We start from the raw sequence: 18,710 nt of genomic DNA on the forward strand, positions 1-18,710 counted from the left end.
GTGGCGTAAGTACACGTGTTTGTATTGTGGACATTCGGTGTAATCACTGATATAATTATAAGTGTAGACAGAAGAGGGGAATTGGTGGCATCACCAACCGTTATTTGACATCCTTTAGAATTAACTAGACCAGTTGTTATTAGATTGTTTGGTAACGAGGATATTGGAAGTTATGCATAGCTTTTGGAACTTATGAGAATGATTTATTGTTTGAATAGTTAGGATTGATCTGTTGTATATTCTGTAATCATAGTTATGGAGTGATAATAAGAATGTGTGTGAGTATTCTGTAAATATATAACTTGTTAATTCATTACTGTTTTATCAATAATCAACATTTGTCTTTTATATTGGAGTTACTGGTTGTTCTTGCATTGAGTTTATATTATGAAAAACTATTGAGATACATAGTCTCTCATTCTACCAAATATTGACCTTTTGCTAGTCGAGACATTTATCATAAAGTGGAGATAACTGAGCTTCTTTCTAGCCTTAAAGGCTGTATTGACAATTGCAAGCGTTGTGACTACGGCTCGTTATATTGACGGGAGAATCCGTAAGTGACGCGATTGTGCGTTACAATATAATTTATGAATATTAATTGCCATATTACCTCATAACCTTTGGCGATAAGAAATTCTGCTAAGTAGGATCCATCCTGTAATTAAAAAAAGTGTATGTAAAAATACATGTGATATATATATATTACAATCAATCAAAAAACATCAAAAAATCATTTAAGACACATGTTTTTCAAGCTCAAGCAATATTTCAAAATAACAAAGCTTCTATATACTGTTATGTTAAATTTACATCTTCTTCTTAGAGCTTGTAGGGATATACTTGAATATGGTATAAAATCAGTTGTAAACAGTTTTATTATACACTGCCAAGCATTTCTCCATATATGATATGATCATAGTCCAAGTATCCATGTGTACGTTTATATTTTACACAATAGAGAATGAAACACATGAAAACAGCATACATGTGGCAAGGTGAGTTAGGCTAAAGTGCAGGTACATGTGCATGCACTAACACCCAGTATAATATGACTTTATTTTAAACATTAGTTTAGCTACCTGTTACCTGTTACCTGTTACCTCTTCTTAGACACCGTAGTTAGCTGTTCCAGCTAGTTCGGCGTGGCGCGTTTTGTTCATTTACTAAATAGTTGTCCGGTTACATATAAAAACTGGGGTAAAACTTGCATGGTACTGAATTCCAGTGAGTGTTCAGTCGGTTTTTTAAACGAGTTCAGAGTAGGGGCTTTCTACTACGAAGTTGGGGAAGGGAGTTACCATGAATCTACCACTCGCCGACTAAATATACTTTGTGTGACTTTAGTCTGCTCTGTTTCTTAAGAGTTTTAAACTATTACCTCTAGTAACAATATTACTACCATTTGATCAGTCCATTGTTGGACTTACATAATCATATCATATCAAATTCAAGATGTTGATTGGCTCCAATTTGAATAGAAACTGGTCGCTATGAAAACTTAGATTTAAAATCTGACTTGTATTATTTTTAAGGTTTTTATCCCCATACCTTGTATGTATATATATATTACAGTCTCTCATAATTCTGTATAGAATGCCCCTTAATTTTTTAAAAGAAACTTTGTTTTATTTATTATGTATTATGTTTTTCACTGAGCCAGAGGGTGAGACTTAAATAAAATATTTGAACTTTAACTATCATTTTGTTTTTCATTGAGGGCGAGACTTAAATAAAATATTTGAACTTTAACTATCATATCAGCGGTTTCAACTGAACCATAGGGCCTTGTTCTCCTAATGATGAGATACGTAAGTATAAGGTAGGTTACGATCAATTTACATACATAACTACAATTGAAATGTAGTCATGATTGTAGAGCATATTCTACAGTGTGTCCATATTTTCAAATGCCTGGAGCTGCTGATGAATTTTTTCAGGATGGTGCTGTGGTTTTGTTTTTGTAGAAATTAAATGTGTTTCATGAGACAGGGAACAATTAAATTTTCCCCAAAACATGACTACTGTTCCTTCACAACTAGGTACTGGTATGGTCCCAGTACACAAATGGAGTTGTCCACAAAGGCAATAAAAGTATAACCTATCTCAAATAGAATTTTTAAATAAATAACACGAAAAAATCCTTATCTATTCAAGGACATTTCAAGTGCATACCAGGCCTAACGGAGATTTAATTTGTCACAACTTGGTTACCGCGCAATGTGTTATGACTTGCTATCTTCTTTTTTCAATGAGTTATCTCCCTTCAATCATATACAGATGGTTTACGTCAGCATAAATAATGAATTAACCCCAAAAAATATTCAGTGATACTCTTTTTTTTAATTTTTTTGACAATCGCCACGGTCACTGACGACAACAACAACATCAGATAATATATCTGTACTGTACTGTAGTTATAATCATGTTACCCTTCTCCTAGGCCAGTAAACAAAATAGTTGATAAACATTGAATATAAAATGCATCAACAATGAAATGGAGCGGAGTAAATAACAAAATGTCCAGTGTATGTACTGTCAGTAAAGCATCTCTCTCTATGCCAAGACAGTAGAATCTTTGCATCAATAAAGCATTACGGGTAGCGCAGTAGATGGTGGGTGCTCAAACCGGGTGATCTGCCCGACCACCCGAAATTCTTTGTATGCTAAAGAGATCAAATACATCACCTTAATAGAGATTTTATTCTGTAAATAATGTTAGAAAGAGTCTTTATGTCAATCTTTTACTTTAACTGTCCAGGTTAATACCGGTAATTAAGGCAAATATTCTACGAAGTACCCACCGACCTCCATGCTTGAAGACTGTAAAACGAGGGATGTGGAATTCCTGTAAACGTCAGAAAAGAAACCGGAACTGGGAAAACGGTAGGGATTTGCGATATGGTCCATTTATTGTGGTAGAACTAAAACGACAGAAGGGCAACCACGTTGTGATGGCCCACATCGTTGTTTGAGCGTATACTCCTTTGCGAGAGCATAGATTTAGGCAAGGTACACAACGAAGAATATTTCAAGTGTTAACAACTATTTCAACACAAAAGTTTGTTTGAAGATGAGTAATATAAAAGAAATTTATTTCGGGCTTTCGAACACTAACGTTAGGTTATATCCTATGTGTATCTACCTGTGATTCCGCAAAAACCTGTTTTTTTTTTGCCTATATACAGTAGTCTATATATTAGCAGAAACATAAAGCCTATATATGTTTCTGATGTAAGGCAAGAAAATAAATAAACAAATAAGCTGTGTGTATTGGTATGTATATATATATCTTCAATGTGTATTTGAATAAGATGATGTTTAAACTAAACTAAGAATTGTTCACGAACATACGGACTGATAACGAAGCACGGTCGGATGTTGAAATGAATAGCCAAAAATATGATGACAGTAGGGTTATAGGATCTAGTATATGAAACTGTGTAAATTTACACTGTCTACGTTTATTAACCTCATCCTGTGACGTGAGATAAACATCAGCAAATCAATTCTTATAAGAGTATTAATTAAAATTATCAATTAAGTTATCAAACCTAAATTGAAAGTGGTAGGTATTGAGCTAGGATCGTATACTTATTGAGTTATGAATGTTGGTAGTCAGCGCGCTGCAGAAATCAACATAGACTATCAATAATCAACAATATGCCTCGAAAATAATACAAGTAAACTTTAGTAAAACCCTGATCTATTTATAGTTGAATTTCCATTAATACTACTACAAGTGTATTGAAAATTGAATTACAAAAAAGCTGTTTAAAGTAACAGCCTGTATAGTGGGGGGGGAGGAGAAATAGGTTCCAATGTACCCCTCTGGCAGTTTTTCGAAACATGTTTTTTTTAGGACCGGTATGATGTCTAGTTTCATTATATGCTTGTTGCCATTGACAACTAATGTCCCATGGGGGTCATATGGCGGCCATCTTGGACTTCAGTTATATAAAAAATGGCCAAAAATGACAAAATGACACATTCGCATATATGCGCATAGATAGAGAACAAGACAACAATGAGAGACAAATAAACACATTTTTTTATATGATAGATAGATAGATTTTCTTTATTTCCTCTTCTCAGAGATTTCATACCTATTTTACATTTTAATTAAAACAAATCGATATTCAGTTAGAATTTCAAAATCCATTTTCAAGATAAAACGTGTTCATTATGTGCCACTTAGTGATGGAGGTCGGTCCGCAAAGTATATTCATCATCATTTCCATCTATTCATGGTCAAGAGGAATATCCACCTGGCTTCCCAGTAGAAGATTGGCGTTGCTTTTCTCTCTGAAAGGTGTTTCGGAATTTAACATCTTCTGTTAACTTCTAAGAAGTTCACAAGAAAGTCTGAATATTTTTTCGCGACCTATAGAACAGATGCCGGGCAACTTGATAAGAACGGAGTGCGTAGTAAAAATTGTCCGAAATCTTCCCGACATCGTCTACATACTACCCACACAATGCTTCGTTCGTACCGATACGGAAGATTTGATTAACTCCTCGCCCCATATTGCATGTGGGATAGTTAGTGGATAAACATAGACTCAGTATCCAGAGGTGGATATAGGATCCTACGAGTACAGAGTGGATGCTGGCGAAGGTTATGAGCACAATCGAAATCAATACATAGCGTTTGCCCATTTATTGAAAGTAGAAATCTTTCTATTTTATAATTTTCTTGGTTGAAGTTTCGTCGCCAGGAGTTACGAGAGGGCATCAAAAACCATCGTATACAAAGTCAAAAACAGAGCTGATGCTACATTAAGCCTGTGTGCGGCTGCAAATATATCTTGGATAAAAGCTTTCCGCGAGTGGAGCATCTTGTTCCGAATATGAAAGCACAAACACCGAAAAATGAAAAGAGTTTTCCACACGTATTTACTCTCTGGACTGCACAAAATGTTGTTCCATAATTTGCATCTTCCTTTTTTCTACCTCCGCCAGGCAATGTCAAGTAGTCCTATAGCGCGAAGTTGCTTTACTAGTGTAGGTTGAAGTTTGTTCGAAGCGCTGGATTCTCTGGCAGCATATCGTTGAACGGACGAAAAGTTCCTGCTGAGAGTATGGCATAAGTTTAGCCCTCAATTTCTGATCTTTACAACACACCGCCGATATGGACTATACTTTTTGATAAGATTGCCAGCTAATCAAGGGATTCATGCCGGCCACCGTGAACACCAACGAGCTAACAATGAAATACATTGATTGTCTCCCATTCTGACAAGCTTTTTATATGCTCTCGTTCGCAACTGCAAATTCTGAGTAAAGGGACTATACCGGCGTATTCCTTGGTTGTGACCCTCGGAATAGGTTGCCCTCCGACAGTGCACATTGAGTTCGTGGAACGCGCTTTGTGATGCCCCTTTGAAACTGTTATCATAGAATATAAACTTTTCCCAGTGTTTCTGTAATTAAGAACGCCATTTTCGCGGAAAGCTATTACACTAGGTCTAGGAGGACACTGCAAGTTCCCAATGGAACAGTCCATAAGTAAAGTGTCCATCGCTAGAAATATTGCTGGTATGGTGTAAGATTATGAACAGTGAGTCCAAACGGACACGACGTTCACAGCTCTAGAATAAAGGTCGTTGATCCAGACTAGAAAAACCATGCGGATAATGTTCCGACCTTGACCCACGCCTTGCTCGACAGGATATGGGACTTCTGTTCTGCCTTCATGCAGTACGCATGATGTAAAACCTTTAAAAGAGTTCGCTATGATCCGCCATATCTTACCATTAAAGCCAAAATTATAAGAGTTTAGTGGAGAAGACCATTTATCCAGACACTATTGAAGGCTTTCGCGTTATCTAAAAACGCCGCGTACACTTTCGAGTAACGTTCAAGATGATGACTTACAGCTTCCCTTACCGTTAAGGCAGCAATACAATACTAACCACAGTCTTCCCTAAACCCTTGCTGAAGGCGATGAGGAAAGCTTATCTCGGAACTAACTTTCGCTATTATTCTTTGGTAGAGTACTTTTTCAAATATTTTTTGTAGGACCGGGGTAAGGGTTTATGTCCCTGTAATTGTTCATATCCATTCTGTCCTTTTTTTCCACCTTTGTATAGTGAAATAACGATACCATGCTTGAAGCTCACAGGATAGTCTTCAATGTCAATAATGGCGTAATAAAGACATGTAATTACCTTCAAAAGATATTCCTCCCCATATCTAACATGTTCTGCTAACGAGTAGTAGTCATGCCCACTTGCCTTTCCATTTTTCATGTCTTTCAAGGCATTTGACACCTCTTGTTCGGTTATGCGCTTCATACATACTTTGTCGGGGTTAAAATAACTGTTACTATGCAACGTACTGATTTTAGTGTCCGTTTCTAGCTTATGTTCACCATCATAGTGATCGTTTTCAGATACCCGAGCAAGCTTACTGTAATGCTCCGTCCAGAACAAGCGATTTGCATCCTCGTCACGTGAAATTGCGCCATTAATTCGCAACTCTGAGGATTCATGACATTTTGTTTTTCTCGCCCGGACCGTCTTGTAAAAAGTTCCGCTATCAACTTCAGCTGATTTTTGGAGCTCATTCAGCTGGTCCTGCTCGTATTGGTGTCGAGCGGCCGAGAGTGTCTTTACGAAGGCATGCTTACATTGCTTATACTGTTGGTAAGACTCAAAGTCCATTCCGCGAGGACGACCCTCAAGAATCCATTTTGAACGTTTTTCGCGCATTGTTGAGTGTAAGCTTTTAACTTGACCATAATTCCAGTAGGGTTTTAGGAATGGTCGGAACCTTTTCCGAGGAAGAGTTTCGAGAGCGGCTTCGTGTATGCAGCTAAAAACGAGTTTGAACTTCTCCTCAAGAGAAAGTACATCACATGTCCTATCATGAAGGGATTCTACGCGACAAAGTTTCTGTCCGAAACAGTTTCCGTAGTCAGCCTTCTGCTTAGCAGAACAATTTTTCCAATTTACGGACTGCATGCTGTGTTCATATTTGATAGTCACACAAGGTACGTGGTACTTCAAGCGTGTAGGAAGATGATCAGAAACGTTCAGGTAATGATCGTCGAGAATAGCACAGTCACTCACACAATCAACTTTATTGTTCTGGGCAAAAACATGATCAGTGAACGTCTCACGACCGTCTTTGGATATATATGTTGCGGAGCTGCCCTTAGCCCAAGCTTGGGAGTTCACCGAAACTAGGTTACGAACGCTCACATAGCTTTCTAATAGAAGACCTCTATCATTTGCAATGTCGTGATTCTTTGATCCGAATTCTTTACTCATTTGCGCGTTGAAATCGCCTAGCAGAATAACATGTCCCTGCTCTGAGAAACGGTCGTACAAATCCGATATACATCTGAGAGTGTCCATATATATCGCAATAGAAATATTAGTAGATGGTCACAATGTTCCAATTACAAATATGTGTAACTTGTCAAGAAGCTGAACAGAGAAACACACTATTCTATCGTTCCATTCGTCCACAATCGGCGACACATTGATATTGTTTCTCCATAACACAGCTATACCACCGAATCCTCGACGACAAGGCCTCCTTTCAGGTTCCAGAGGAATACGATTATCGCATTTTGCGAACGCTCGGAAACGATCGTCAATGGTATTCAAGAAATTTATCTGCTCTGGAAGGAGCCAGTGTTCAGTTATAACTGCAATGTCTGTTTCATTTAACAACTTAGATAACATTGGGGTTCCGTACATAATACCCCTTATATTCCAAGAGAGCAGGGCAATCATTATGAATGGTAAAGTGACTCGATATTTATTCACTACTGTCACTGATGGTTTTCTGGTCAAAATGAAGGATTTATTTATCATTCGGTTGAAGTCTTGCTCGCGAACATTGAGCCTGGTCGTGAACGTTGGTTCTTTTCCTGCCGAGTACTTTATCACTTTCATATTCGTTACCTTCACACTTTTGTTAGCGGCATAGGTGACTATACAACTGATTACTTCGTCCTCAGAAGCGTCGGCAGTAATCCTTGACATCAGGAGCTGTTTTGTACGTGGCTTACGTTTTACCCCGCGGAATTGGTATGGAGGTAAATTGTCGTCGGTCGATCCAAGTTGTTGCGTAGTATTATAACCAAAGAAAGTAACATTCCTGTGTTTACCGTTCGAACTTTTTTTTGTATTACATATGACAGATAAAACACTCGAATCGTCGATATCAATTCCGACACTCGGCACATGCGTGACATCTGCGTACGAAAGTTTAGGCTTGACAGTATCTTTGGGGTTACTACTGCAAACGTTATACTTTTGCGTCTCTAGGAATAGCCTCCTGAAGAACTTTCAGCACTTTGATTTTATCAACATCAGTGTTACTTGCAGATGGGTCGTCACTTTCTGGGTATACCGACTTCCCGCGTTTTGCCGATTTTAGATCCGCTATATCGTTTTCTTTTGCGGTTAACTCTGTTCGTAACATATAATTGTCATTCATAAGTGAGGATATTTTCTGTTCTCTCATATCGTTTTCAGATCTCAGCTCACGGAGTTCATTTCTAAGCTCGACTATTTCATCCCTTAGAACAATATTGATACCGTCGATTTGTTCATTTAATTTGTTTCTCATTCCAACTATTAATATGAACAAGTCAGCCAGTGTTTGATTGTTTATTTTGTTGCCAATATTTGACAGGATAGTTGATCCACGATCTATGGTTGGCGTTCCGCTACGCACGGGTGATTCCGAAGTGTTTATATCGTGTACTTGTTTTACTACGGTTTGATCACTGAGTAGGAGCGATACGTCACCACTGTCTGTTGACGAGAGATCCTTTTGCCTAAGCAAATGTTTAAGTTCGTTCTGACTTGTTCCTCCATCAATACACTGGAATATCGTGTAAATATCTTCGATGTACTTTTCCAATGCAGTTGTGCTCATGCCATTCCTACGTTTGACAAGTATACCGCGAGGTGTATCGGGTAGCCTCTGAAGAGAAAGATCTACAGTGACTGACGGACATGAGCAAGGCTATCAATGTCATTATCATAAATGTCTCCAATGCGAATTTTGAAGCTTTCTCTATCTAGAGACCCAACCGAATCTTTGGTTTTAATCTTTGATCAAACATACTTCTGTCTATCTGAGTAGAGGTCATATTGGATTCCTCATCATCCGATAAATTAACGACTTTGTTCCTAATGCTCTTACTACCTGGCATGACGTAGCGAGTATCCAATACAGTGAACACAGTTATGACTTATATATTGATTAATTTTTGTTAATTATACAACATTGTCCATTGTCTATGGCAAAAATATCACAAATGTCACATGCTAAAACGATTCGACACACTTACCGCCCATATTGGGGATCAAATTTGTATTTTTTTTAAGTTTTTAGCTTCAAAGTCAGGAGCGATGTAAACAAGTCCTTTCAACATCAAGGGCGATAACGAACTCCTATAAAAATATGGAACGCTTCACGAATTTGCGGATACGTATATTCGTTCTAACTCGGATGATGAGAAACGTTCCGGTTATATACCCTTAATAAACTGTTTTTCACTTCATTCCAAGTAATAGGCGCATACAAAACTACATTATTTTCGCAGTTAAAATTCTATGAATATTTTATTTTTCAATTGAGTTACCATCAACCGTTATTGTGCTAAACAACGACAATAAATATAGAATATACCGAAATGAATGCTATGGAAACATTGATATAAACAAGAATGAAGAAAAACAGTTTAATTATGCATGGCTTAATCATGATCCGTGACGTAATGATGGATATGGACGATCGAAGTAGTTTCTCTTTTGCAAGATTGATATGCATCATTCCTGCACAGCGATTGGCTTAAGACTAATTGATCACTTTAGGGTAAAGGATATTATAATTCAGATGATTATTCACACAACAGGCAGAACACCGAACATGGATTTCATTCCGTATTTCGTGATAGTTAAATTCATAGTTGTGGTTTTACTTGTGGCAGAAATTCTTTCAGAAATTTGTGAAATGATCGATGATCGATATTCCGTGAATGTGACACATATGTCGACGTTTTATTCAATTGGTGTTCAGCAGTGTTATCGAAAATGCCTCTTGTCCGCTGAATGTCAACGGGTAGTATTTAGCCTAAGTAGTCTGACATGTCATATTAGTGTGATGAACACAATACATTTTTTAGAAGAAGGAAACAAAGCATTTATTGTTAAATCCAATATAACAATGACTGGACTAGGTCCCTGTACAAATCACCAATGTAACCAAGGTTACGTATGTGTTACATTGTCTAGCGGAATAGCTCAATGTGTTGGACAATATTGTGATCAACCGCCGGTGGTTCCAGATTCAACTCGTTCATTTGAGAGTTTACTAGTAACATCAAAAGCAGACTACACATGTAAAGAAGGGTATTTTGCTCTCGAGGGAACATCGGCAACCAGTGTTTGTAAACCAAACCTACAATGGACAACACCAAGTTTGAGATGTTTAGAAAATTACATTAACGACACCTCTGTCGGTATCGTATTTAGGCCGGTAGAATCGTCAATAATAGGGGATGAAGCGCTGGCTTATTGTCGATCTGAGGGCTCAGAACTTGTGAAGATAAACACCACACAGAGACTAAACAGTGTCAACTCCGTCGTGAATACAGACATAAGGTATACCATTGATGGAAAGAAAGTTGGCAACAACTGGGTCTTCTCTGACGGAACTGACGCTGATGTCAGTTCTATAACTGTTTCCAGAAATCACCATGAATGCCTTGGTTTGGAAAACGGGATTATACGTTCTTCAGGTTGTAAATTTAAGTGGCATGTGATATGTGAACGGCGATAAAACGAGTCAGAATATCCGGCAAACACTCGTTGTTCTTTTTGTGTGCTAAATATAAAGTGTTGTAAAGGCCATACTGCTACACCGAATGAATAAAACATCAGGTGGGTATGGAGCCAACACCTTATAATGATACAGTCGGCAATAGGAACTAGAGGTGCACACAAACTATACCATATATCAAACTTTTACTCTTTCTTCTCTCTCACCATCATCCAATGGAATAGAGTATCAGTATGTATAGCGCAGTCGTCTATTTTTTGTAGACAAATTTTATAACACGCGAGGTATCAATGCTGGGTTTTTCAAAGTAGCCGATGCGACATGCGACAACACTGTCAGTCAGTCATGCGGAAATGGTGAAGATAAATACCACGGAAGGACTAGAAAGTATGAACTCGGTTTTAAATTCAAAGAGACTGACAGAAAGCTTTCCATGCAACAACTTGGTCTTATATAATATAACAACTATGGACACATCATTGTCATGATTGTGCAATCATGAAATCAAGGACTATCGGTTAATTACCACAACAATGGAGACATCATTATCATGATTACGCAATCATGAAATCAAGGACTATGGGTTAATTATCACATTATCTGCGGAAGATGTTAAGACAAGGTTTATTTACTTGTGTTAACGCCAGTATAGAGAAATAAAACGTTCATATCAGGAATACATATTTCCCTCAAGAATTGCCAATCATAAGAAGTTTGGATATGTTTATTCTATGTCAACATTTATTTTGTTTACTTCATTGTATTCTCGCTTTGGTTTCATTACAACCACAAAATCCAATCAGGGATTGGAGCAGTAGACGATTCGTTCACCAATTGCAAAAATAGAAAAAAAAAACAAGTATACAAATATAGATCAGTGTCTCGTGTAAATAAGGATCTCATTCATAATTTAGTTTTGGAACCATTGATAGAATTTACTTTTATTATATCAAGATGTACAGTTCTGGATTTCCTTTCATTTTTATCGTCCATGTGTTGCATCTTAACAATGTAATGCTCCTGTTGACTTTTTCACATTTTTTTTTTCAAAAGTTAAAGATTTATGATATTGTGTAACATTTCATCGTTATATAAGGACCCATGTTATATACCAATAACACATAACTTCAATATATTTTCTAATTGTATATGAAACATGATTTACATAAATTATTTAGATATTCAACGCATATCTTTTTACGCACATCTTATGTGCATCGTTGTGTTAGAATGAGTGTTTGAATTTGTTCAAATCGTCATCCATGTTCACACATTTTGACCCTTTACACATACAGTGGGAATATTAGTACGACTTTATAACCTCTTAATGTCAGTGACCAATCTATATTTGATGATATTGGTTGCTTTTTTTGTTACGATTATTATCCTGCATCCTGGTAGAGTTTACGAAGAGAAAGCAATGATCTAGGAACATACCATATATTCCATGGATGTGTGTTCATTGCATAATTCAATGTTTTCTGTAGTATGAGTACACTTATCATCTCATCCTCATCTTATTCTTTATAACGCAAAACGTCTATTGACTACGCTGTGCCACACTGAAATAAATCGAAATGAATATTTATTTTTTACATAAATGTTTTAATTCAAAATTTTTAATTTCTTTGGAAAGGTAATGTGTATTTAATCATTCAACCGACCAATCCTAAAAGATTTCGTCTATATATGAAGTCTTACATAATATAAATATAAACATTCGACCCATATAACCAGATTAACCAACAATTAGACGTATATGTCCTGTTAATTATGCGTTATATATGCATTATGTTTTAGATGTGTTTAATGTCTTGATGGAATATTTGTTTTCAATTCATTACTAATAAAACATTTTCTAGCTTAAGAAGTTTTCGTGGTATTTTTTGTATCTTCAGTTTACAATTTAGACTAAGGGTGCATTGGGATTTATATAGTGCAGAATAACATTCTTTCGCGGCGGATATTGGTAACCAAAACAAATCTTATTCGAGTTTGTTTGTTATAAAGATACAAAAATCAAATAAAATCTGAAATAAATGTCGTATCACGCATCCTTTTATGTCGTCTGTAGCGAATACATTGTTGCTAACCTATAATTATCGAATACGTTTTCCCTTTAATATTCATTGCCTGAGGTTCATTACGTTACTTTGTAATTCCAGCTACACGAAATATATTTTTCATCCACAGAAAATTTCTGACCAAACACATATCATTGAGCTAAGAGTATACATAACACTACAGAAAAGAACAAAGATATATCATCTTTGACAGTGACTTAAGGTTTTAACCTGGTGTCTGTTTTACAGTAATTAAAAACTTTAATGCTTTATGTTTTCCGATTCTAGCTGTGTGTATTGGTATGTATATATATATCTTTAATGTGTATTTGAATAAGATGATGTTTAAACTAAACTAAGAATTGTTCACGAACCTACGGACTGATAACGAAGCACGGTCGGATGTTGAAATGAATAGCCAAAAATATGATGACAATAGGGTTATAGGATCTAGTATATGAAACTGTGTAAATTTACACTGTCTACGTTTATTAACCTCATCCTGTGACGTGAGATAAACATCAGCAAATCAATTCTTATAAGAGTATTAATTAAAATTATCAATTAAGTTATCAAACCTAAATTGAAAGTGGTAGGTATTGAGCTAGGATCGTATACTTATTGAGTTATGAATGTTGGTAGTCAGCGCGCTGCAGAAATCAACATAGACTATCAATAATCAACAATATGCCTCGAAAATAATACAAATAAACTTTAGTAAAACCCTGATCTATTTACAGTTGAATTTCAATTAATACTACTACAAGTGTTTTGAAAATTGAATTAAAAAAGCTGTTTAAAGTAACAGCCTGTATAGTGGGGGGAGGGGAAATAGGTTCCAATGTACCCGTCTGGCAGTTTTTCGAAACACGGTTTTTTAGGACCGGTATGATGTCTAGTTTCATTATATGCTTGTTGCGATTGGCAACTAATGTCCCATGGGGGTCATATGGCGGCCACCTTGGACTTCAGGTATAAAAAATGGCCAAAATGACACATTCGCATATATGCGCATAGATAGAGAACAAGACAACAATGAGAGGCAAATAAACACATTTTTTAAAATGATAGATAGATAGTTTTTCTTTATTTCCTCTTTTCAGAGATTTCATACCTATTTTACATTTCAATTAGAACAAATCGATATTCAGTTTAGAATTTCAAAATCACATTTTCAAAGTAAAGTGTTCATATGTACAATTAGTGATGGAAGTAGGTCAGCAATGTTTATCATCATCATTTCCCATCTATCATGATCAAGAGGAATATCCGCCTGGCTTCCCAGTAGAAATTGGCATTGCTTTTCCTCTGAAAGGTGGTCGAATGTTACATATTCTGTAACTTCTAAGAAGTTTACAAGAAAGTCTAATATTTTATCGCGACTATAGAACAGTGCCGGGCACTGGATAAGAAAGTGCGTTGTAATATTGTCCGAATTCTTCCCACATAGTCTACATATTACAATGCTACGTTCGTACCGATACGAGAGTTTGATTAACTCGCCCATTTTCCATGTGTGGTTAGGATAAACAAGACTCAGTATCCAGAGTGGATTAGGACCACAGACAGAGTGGATGCTGGCGTAGGTTTTGAGCACAATCGAATTATCCATAGCGTCCGCCCATTTATTGAAGTAGAACTCTTCTACAATTTTAGTGGTAAAGTTTCGCCAGGAGTTGCGAGTGGGACAAAAACCATCGTATACAAAGTCAAACAGAACTGATGCTACATTAAGCCTGTGTGCGGTTGCAAATATATCTTGAATAAAGCTTTCCGCGAGGTGCATCTTGTTTCCGAATAAGAAAGCACAAATACGAATAATGAAGAGAGTTTTCCACACGTATTTTCTGCTTGCAGCACAAAGTTTGTTCCAAAATAGCATCTTCCTTTTATCAACCTCGCCAGCAATGTCAAGTAGTCCAATAGCGCGAGTTGTTACAAGTGTAGGTGAAGTTTGTTCGAAGCCTTGGCATCTCCGGGCAGCATATCGTTGAACGACGCAAAGTTCTTGCTGAGAGTATTGCATAGGATTAGCCCACAATTCTGATCCATACAACACACGCGATTGGACTATACTTTTGATAAGCTTGCAGCTTATCAACGGATTCATGCCACCACCGTGAACACCAACGCTTATCAATGAATTCAGTGATTGTCTCCCATTCTGACAAGCTTTTTTTATGCTCTCGTCGCAATGCAAATTCTGAGTCAAGACTATACCGGCGTATTCCTTGGTTGTGACCCACGGAATAGGTTGCCCTCCGAGTGCACATTGAGTTCGTGGAACGCGCTTTGTGTGGCCCCTTTGAAACTGTATCAGAGAACTTTTCCCGGGGTTGTAATTAAGACGCCATTTTCGCGAGAAGCTATACACTAAGTCTAGGAGACACTGCAAGTTCCCAATGGAACAGTCCATAAGTAAAGTGTCATCCGCTAGAAATATTGCTGGTATGTGTAGATTATGAACAGTGAGTCCAAACGGACACGAGTCAAGCTCTAGAATAAGGTCGTTGATCATGACTAGAAAAAACCATGCGGATAGTGTCCGACCTTGACCCACGCCTTGCTCGACAGGATATGGACTTCCGGTTCTGCCTTCGTGCAGTACGCATGATGTAACACCCTTAAAAGAGTTCGCTATGATCCGCCATATCTTACCATTAAAGCCAAGATTGTAGAGTTTAGTGAGAAGACCATTTATCCAGACACTGTTGAAGGCTTTCGCGTTATCTAAAAACGCTGCGTACACTTTCGAGTTACGTTCAAGATGATGACTTACAGCTTCCCTTACCGTGAAGGCAGCTACAATACTACCACAGTCTTCTCTAAACCCTTGCTGAAGGCGATGAGGAAAGCTTATCTCGGAACAAACTTTCGCTATTCTTTGGTAGAGTACTTTTTCAAATAGTTTTTGTAGGACCGGGGTAAGGGTTATGTCCCTGTAATTGTTCATATCCAATCTGTCCTTTTTTCCACCTTTGAATAGTGAAATAACGATACCATGCTTGAAGCTCACAGGATAGTCTTCAATGTCAATAATGGCGTAATAAAGACATGTAATTACCTTCAAAAGATGTTCCTCTCCATATCTAATATGTTCTGCTACGAGGTAGTCATGCCCACTTGCCTTTCCATTTTTCATGTCTTTCAAGGCATTTGACACCTCTTGTTCGGTTATGCGCTTCTTACATACTTTGTCGGGGTTAAAATAACTGTTACTATGCAACGTACTGATTTTAGAGTCAGTTTCTAGCTTATGTTCGGCATCATAGTGATCGTTTTCAGATACCCGAGCAAGCTTACTGTAATGCTCCGTCCAGAACAAGCGATTTGCATCCACGTCACGTGAAATTGCGCCATTAATTCGCAACTCTGAGGATTCATGACATTTTATTTTTCTCGCCCGGACCGCCTTGTAAAAAGTTCCGCTATCAACCTCAGCTGATTTTTGGAGTTCATTCAGCTGGTCCTGCTCGTATTGGTGTCTAGCGGCCGAGAGTGCCTTTACGAAGGCACGCTTACATTGCTTATACTGTTGGTAAGACTCAAAGTCCATTCCGCGAGGACGACCCTCAAGAATCCATTTTGAACGTTTTTCGCGCATTGTTGAATGTAAGCTTTTAACTTGACCATAATTCCAATAGGGTTTTAGGAATGGTCGGAACCTTTTCCGAGGAAGAGTTTCGAGAGCGGCTTCGTGTATGCAGCTAGAAACGAGTTTGAACTTCTCCTCAAGAGAAAGCACGTCACATGTCCTATCATGAAGAAATTCTACGCGACAAAGTTTCTGTCCCAAACAGTTTCCGTATTCAGCCCTCTGCTCAGCAGAACATTTTTTCCAATTGACGGACTGCATGTTGTGTTCACATTTGATAGTCACACAAGGTACGTGGTACTTCAGGCGTATGGGGAGATGATCAGAAACGTTCAGGTAATGATCGTCGAGAATAGCACAGTCACTCACAAAATCAACTTTATTATTCTGGACAAAAACATGATCAATGAACGTCTCACGCCCGTCTTTGGATATATAAGTTGCGGAGCTGCCCTTAGCCCAAGCTTGGGAGTTCACCGAAACTAGGTTACGATCGCGCACGAAGCTTTCTAATAGAAGACCTCTATCATTTGCAATGTCGTGGTTCTTTGATCCGAATGCTTTACTCATTTGCGCGTTGAAATCGCCTAGCAGAATAACATGTCCCTGCTCTGAGAAACGGTCGTACAAATCCGATATACATCTGAGAGTGTCCATATATATCGCAATAGAAATATTAGTAGATGGTAACAATGTTCCAATTACAAATATGTGTGACTTGTCAAGAAGCTGAACAGAGAAACACACTATTCTATCGTTGCATTCGTCCACAATCGGCGACACATTGATATTGTTTCTCCATAACACAGCTATACCACCGAATCCTCGACGACAAGGCCTCCTTTCAGGTTCCAGAGGAATACGATTATCGCATATTCCGAACGCTCGGAAACGATCGTCAATGGTATTTAAGAAATTTATCTGCTCTGGAAGGAGCCAGTGTTCAGTTATAACTGCAATGTCTGTTTCATTTAACAACTTTGATAACATTGGGGTTCCGTACATAATACCCCTTATATTCCAAGAGAGCAGAGCAATCATTATGAATGATAAACAGACTCGATATTTATTCACTACTGTCACTGCCATGATGGTTGGTTGTTAGCACGCGCATTGTTGTTGAAGCGGTCGCGGTGTTCCCACTCACGAACAAGAACGTTTTCTGGCCAAAATGAAGGATTTATCACTCGGTCGAAGTCTTGCTCACGAACATTTAGCCTGGCCGTGTACGTTGGTTCTTTTCCTGCCCAGTACTTTATCACTTTCATATACGTTACCTTCACACTTTTGTTAGCGGCATAGGTGACTATAGAACTGATTACGTCGTCCTCAGAAGCGTCGGCAGTAATCCTTGACATCAGGAGCTGTTTTGTACGTGGTTTACGTTTTACCCCGCGGAATTGGTATGGAGGTAAATTGTCATCGGTCGATCCAAGTTGTTGCGTAGTATTATAACCAAAGAAAGTAACATTCCTGTGTTTACCGTTCGAACTTTCTTTTGTATTACATGTGACTGATAAAACACTCGAATCGTCGATATCAATTCCGACACTCGGCACCTGCGTGACATCTGCGTACGAAAGTGTAGGCTTGACAGTATGGTTGGAGTTACTACTGCAAACGTTTACTTTTGCGTCTCTAGGAATAGCCTCCTGAAGTACTTTCAGCACTTTGATTTTATCAACATCAGTGTTACTTGCAGATGGGTCGTCACTTTCTGCCGATACCGACTTCCCGCGTTTTGCCGATTTTAGATCCGCTATTTCGTTTTCCTTGGCGGTTAACTCTGTTCGTAACATATAATTGTCATTCATAAGTGAGGATATTTTCTGTTCTCTCATATCTTTTTCAGATCTCAGCTCACGGAGTTCATTTCTAAGCTCGACTATTTCATCCCTTAGAACAATATTAATACCATCGATTTGTTCGTTTAATTCGTTTCTCATTCCAACTATTAATATGAACAAGTCAGCCAGTGTTTGATTGTTTATTGTGTTGCCAATATTTGACAGAGTAGTTGATCCACGATCTGTGGTTGGCGTTCCGCTACGCACGGGTGATTCCGAAGTGTTTATATCGTGTACTTGTTTTACTACGGTTTGATCACTGAGTAGGAGCGATACGTCACCACTGTCTGTTGGCGAGAGATCCTTTTGCCTAAGCAAATGCTTAATTTCGTTCTGACTTGTTCCTCCATCAATATACTGGAATATCGTGTAAATATCTTCGATGTACTTTTCCAA

The 18,710-nt window shown here is 37.8% G+C and overlaps 1 protein-coding gene across 1 annotated transcript in view; it reads right to left on the reverse strand.

The window, feature by feature from the left end:
- LOC138315740 (GDP-mannose 4,6 dehydratase-like) overlaps positions 1-664 on the reverse strand; it is a 32,617-nt gene extending 31,953 nt beyond the window's left edge. Inside the window, exon 1 of the mRNA XM_069256983.1 lies at positions 614-664. The gene's annotated coding sequence lies outside the window, so the exon portion shown is untranslated. The remainder of the gene's footprint in view (positions 1-613) is intronic.
- Positions 665-18,710: the final 18,046 nt, after the last annotated feature.

This window comes from Argopecten irradians, chromosome 2 (assembly GCF_041381155.1).
Source record: "Argopecten irradians isolate NY chromosome 2, Ai_NY, whole genome shotgun sequence".
Taxonomy (NCBI): domain Eukaryota; kingdom Metazoa; phylum Mollusca; class Bivalvia; order Pectinida; family Pectinidae; genus Argopecten; species Argopecten irradians.